We start from the raw sequence: 6,000 nt of genomic DNA on the forward strand, positions 1-6,000 counted from the left end.
TTGTTTAGCATCACTTGCACTCATGTTTTGCTGTTATGTTGACAAAGAGACCAATGAGTTTTTATTAAACCCTCATAATGCTGAGTTCTGCTATCAAATTCATTCTAATCTTTAGCTAATCCTATTCTTCGCTGCTTCTGATAGTCCATAAATCTTCCTCAACCTCTGGGCGAGGTCGTGCCCTTCTCCAGCATTTTTCAATCTCAGTTCCACTCCTGAAACAAGGTGACTAGAAGTGAACGTGAGACTCCCCACAAGGACAGAAGCACACTCCCTCTTCATGGGGAAGCCAATTAACTGTGAAATAACCGGCAATATTTTTAACACTCTCCTCACTTTTATAAAAGAGATTGAGATGTCACATTTACTTGGCTAATGGCTATTGCTCCTAGGAAAGGCTGCAGTTAACTTCAAAGTGGCTAGTCATGACTATCAGGACAAAGGGACAGGAGACTCACCTCACTAGGAAGCCATGGCATCCATTTGAAGTTTGCTGCCTTAGGCTCTTTGGGGAATTTTATCTGGATACTGGCAGGAGACAGCTACAGGGGGCTGAGCATGGTGCTGGGGGATGGGTAAATATTGGAAAAGGCAAACAGTCCAAGGAATAGGGTAATAAAGAGAACATAAATATCTAACATTTATGTGGAATATAATATGCGCCAGGGGCTATTCGTAGGTGCTATTTTTAGACTGGTTGATTTAATCCTCCCAACAGCCTTAAAAAGCGGGAACTATTATTATAATCATTTTACAGAGGAAAAGAAGGAACCTTGGAGAGGTTTTTTGAATCTCTCTAAGCCCATGATCTTAATTTTAATGTCTTTCACATCATTAGGACCTTTGTTTTAAATGCATTTTCTCACTTAATCCCCACAACAATCCAATTAAAAAGGCACTCCTTCTTGTACAGATGAAAACCAAGTTCCAGAGAAGTTAGAGAACTTCAAGTTTACACAGCTAGCCAATGGCAGAGATGACATCCAAACCCACTTCCATCCAAGGCACCAAACAGCTTCCTTAGCACTGAACTTCGAGGGAGCTGTGTGTGGTGGTCTCTTCTAACTTCCCCCTGCCAGAGAGCCATTCACTGCTTATTTTAGAGAAATCGGAGGAGTATGAAACCGTAGCAGCCTGAGGACATGGGGAGGGGAATAGTGAAGACCTGAGGTATCACTAGATTTCCCATCTTTCTCAGTTCCTTGCTTTTCTGTGTTTAGATTTATTCTGCTCTTGACTCAAGTCTCATGCCTTTGGCATTTTAATCACCACCCTGCATTCTTGGGAAGCTCAAATTAGTTTGTTGGTTCTTGGGGGAAGCTGATTTTGTAAGCAATCATTGAGTCCAGGAATACCATGCTACCAAAGATCAGTAAAATCGGGAAAGCCCAGAGGCACTAGAATGTCATTGTGGGTGATGTGGAGGCACCCCTCCCACCCTCACCCATTCTTGAGATTGCTAACTGGTTACCTTGTCACAGAGGAGTCACTGCATCCCACCAGCGTAGCAAACTCTGACAGTCTCCTTTGGTAAGTGTTTATCATGTAAGGAAACTGATATGTTCAGCTTTACATAAGTTAATTATTATGGCTTCATTTTACGGGTGAGAAAGGTGAGCCTCTGGGATCTTAAGTAACTTGCCCAAAGCTAAAAAGTAATAGTCAATATGCTGTCGCACTGTCCACAGTGAGTGTATTATTGAGCTAGTATTTGAACCCAGGCCTAAGTCCTAATCTGTTTTCTGTTACCATGCTACTGAATAAAGAGAATGTCACAGTCCGTTTTGCTTCTTGTCTCTTGGGGACAGGTCTCTGTGTCTTCTATTCATGATCTCCATACTACCTTGATGATTCGCCAATAATAGAACATAAAACAAGAACAAAAGCCCTGTCAGTCATTAACACTTCTTATAGGTTTCTGTTGTCATGGAGGATATAGTTATCAGCCTTTGTTTGCTGTGGCTGCAGCTAAAGTTCGCAAACCAGCTAAAGTTCGCAAACCTGCTAACCGAAGTCTATGTATGTCTGGCCCAGTGACCAACAGAACAAAAAGCTACAAATTATCTCTATAGAACATTAATCGAAGGTCTCTGCACTATAGAATCCTTCCCTCAATTAAAGAGCTGTCTCGGGAGTAATGTTCTCTCTAAAAATCATGATATACACAGCTCTGTAAATCGATGAAAGACTGGTGACCATTAAACTTAATTGATACTGAATTTAGGGGAATGCATTTCAATCATGTTGCCATTTTATTTGAAAATTAGTTTCTGACATTATCTCTTTTCTTCTCTCAGCCTACAGTGTCACTTACCCTGTAGTGAGATATGTAGGAACCAGGCAGAAGAAGTTCTGAATAGAAGACCTCGGAACTGGACAAACAAATAGGAGATGTTTCAAGATGCTATAAACAAGTAGATATAAAACAGGAAATAAAAACTGATTTTAAGTAAAATCAGCAACAACTTAGTTTTATATAGTACCCCATATGTTTCACAGGCATGATACCCCCACGGCACTTTATAGAAAAACTAGGTTTAAAAAAAAAAAAAAAAAAAGCCTGCTCCAAGGACCATGCTAGAAAAATAATTAACTTCTTGAATATGTTCTCAGGCTTGAGTAGGTGCAATTCTTTCCTTGAGATTATTGTCAGCAATAGTGCTAGGGAGCTGTTGTTTTCCGTAATTGGCTCTGGACGGAAGCCATGCTGAAAGGAAAGAGCAAAGACAGCTTGTAGTTAGAGTACAGAGAGAGAGAGACAGAGAGAGACAGAGAGACAGAGAGACAGAGACAGAGAGACAGAGACAGAGAGAGACAGAGAGACAGAATGTGCGCATGTACATGTGTGTGTGTGTGTGTGTGTGTGTGCGCGCGCAAGAATTGTGAATTGCAGGAACTGGTCTCATTTTACAGAAACCCTCCCAAATCTGTGATCACATTATTTAATCTAGAACTATGATTGATGCATTGTGACAAAAAAAAAAAAAAACGAAGAGATCCTCCAGGATTATGTCTAGAGTGCCCCAATGCACTTATCCTTTCACCATTTCCTAAATACATTTATGAATTAAAAAAAAAAAAAAACCAGGAAAAAAAGTAAGTTTCTTTTTAAAAGATAACAAAATACCCATAAGAAGTAAGTTTTGCACAAAGCCTTCTAGAAACACATTATATGCATGGTAATTTTTCCAAACAGGCCATATTTGTCCATCTCAGTAAACATCTTTTTAGAGCCATGGTTTCTTTATCTAGGGTTTTTTTTCTTTCTTTCTTTCTTTTTTTGCTATCTAGCAACTCCATTTTGTCCATATCAGTTATTAATGACATAAAACTATGCTTTCTTCAAACTTATTTCCTCTGAAAAATAAAACATATACACATGGATAATTGGCTTTCTCCCCTAAGTTTGTCTAGTGTTCCCTAATTCCTTTCTCTGAAACTGTGTACATCAAAAAATATATGAACATTACTGGCTGAGAACAAACTTATAGTGGCAAATATTTGCCATGAGAAGAATGAATTTGAACAATGGAATTCATTTATGTAGACTGTCTGCCCCCAAAACTGCACCTCTGGACATCGACTGTTGACAAAATACCTAAAGTTTCCACTAAAATAAGTCAAAGGAAAAATAGTTCATTTACCTATTCAGTCCCTAAACACTTAATTGTTAAATTTTTTACTTTTAATATATTATTTCCTTGTTTAGGTAGACATCGTAAAATATAATTTAAAATATAATATTTTATTTTTCTTAAGTCAGTCAATGAGTGAGTGACATTTTAGAGGCATAGAAAGTTGTATATTTATATTAATCTTCATTTGAGTAAATGGGTATACACACATCTTCATTTGAGAAAGATGTGTGTATACCCATTTCATTTTTCAGCTGACATTTATGAATCGCAAGATCTCTGTTAGAAAAATATTACAGTTACAAAAACAAATAACGTATATCGTCTAGTGTATTAGTTAGAGCTCACAATCCAGGAGATACTGAACACAAAAACAAATGACCATTTTTTTTTTCTAATCTGGAATGTGATATTTGACATTAGAAAGATGTAAAATGCTGTAAGAGGTCAGGTAAGATCAAGGTTACATCTGTTTTCCATGGGTTGGGGGCAATTAGGGAAGTCTTGATGGGGGAATTGGAATCTGGAGGAATCTGAAACCTCTGATACTATTGCAACAGCAGATGGGAAACATGACTCAACTCTTAGCCAGATTCACATGGATCCAAATCATAGGTGGGCTTTTCATAAGCAAGGAAATTAATATAAGTTGAGAAAAACTATGGTCAGAGAATGTGGACTGAAGAATAGAAAATCTAAAAACTCTCCAGTCTAGCTGGAGAGTAGAAAATATAAAGATGGTGATGGAAGTTAAATTGAGAAAGACCTCCAAGCCTCCTGAATTGCTAGAATGATTAGGTATTAATTTTAGCACATGATTTGGAGCATGATTTTGTGCAGAAGAGTGACTTAATCAGCACTGCAACTTACTGTTTGCAAATAAACAAAAGTATTAGTTAACTTAAGTTCAAAAGAGCTTTATTGAAAGTATACTTGGTAGATCAGAGAATCAACAAGAAGGCTGAGAAGAAGTCTTGGAAAATGAGCAGCTGAAGAGGCCGAGACACAGCTAATTGTGCCTCGAGAATAGTCTGGTTAGACACCCCTCCAGTATCTCCCCATTGAGAACTGCCAGACTCCTGACTCCACTGCCACCACTGCTCCGGTCACTGGTTGTGGACCCACTACTGCCATCACAGTGGATGGTAAACTGCTCTTGCTGCTTTGCACCCATCGCTCCAGGCTCAGAGTTGTAGATGGGCAGTTCAGTTGGCTAAGCTTAAGTCATGCGCTCTTGCTCTAGCTGCTGGAGTCCCAGGGAACAAATATCTGGCTTTTCATACGTCTGCAGTGGGCATCTCTAACCAAGACAGGGAATTCAGATAATTAGATGGTCAAAAAATATAACAAATGCCCATCGTAGAATCATAGACAAATCCATTTTTGTGCAAGGTCACTAAGGATAGATAGACTCCCAAAAGAAGAGTGACAAATGTTTCCGTGACATAAAGGAAGTGGGAAAAAAAAGCCATTGGGCATTATAGTTGGGAGGCCATCCATGTTCTGGAATTTTTTAAAATTTGCATATACATTCAGACCATATAAATGCATATTCAAATTACACGACATTTGCAGATTTGTTTGCTATGCAAATCTACATTTTGAGAACTTGGTATAACTCTTGAGGAAGACTATTAACTCTTTCAGGCCAACATGACACCAAACATTTACTACTTTTGTATATGACTATATCTGAGTTTTGAATGAGAATAATAAGTTGAGTAATACATCCGGACAGGACTTTAAGAGTATATCCAACACTCTACACTGTTTCAGGCTATGCTACACATAAGTACCCAGGAAGAAAACTCTTGTTTTAAGATATCATTCAAAGCAGACTCTACAATCTCTCTTAGCAATTCATTCTGGCTATAAGTTTGAATCTTAAGAAAGACAAGCAAAACTTTGTTAATACTTCATAATTTGAATAGAAAGTGAAGCTGATGGCAAAAGAAAACAAAAACGTTCAGAAATCTTACAACAGAAAACATCTTAGCAATCACCAATGTTAAAGGTTATGTCCATCATGTTGGAAAGTGGCATAAAGTTTTCACCCTTTTCAAATAATTGGGCATCACACTGATGGGTAAAATTGTGCATGACAGGAATTCCCACGCTGATGTAGGGAAATTGACAGACACTGTTTAAAGGAAGCCAAAGTTTCTGTGCATCAACATGTCATGCTGGGAATAATTATACAACTACTGTTTTGTTACTCTAAGCATTGTGCCATATATTAGAATATTTACTGATTCTTCCAGAGTTCTGTTGTTTGTTTTGCATAGCGCAGCAATTCTGGGAAATATATATTTGTAAAATATATATTTGATGCTAATACACTTTATAAATGAAGACTAAAGCTCAG

Source organism: Pteropus vampyrus, unplaced genomic scaffold (genome assembly GCF_000151845.1).
Source record: "Pteropus vampyrus isolate Shadow unplaced genomic scaffold, Pvam_2.0 Scaffold152, whole genome shotgun sequence".
NCBI classification, from domain to species: domain Eukaryota; kingdom Metazoa; phylum Chordata; class Mammalia; order Chiroptera; family Pteropodidae; genus Pteropus; species Pteropus vampyrus.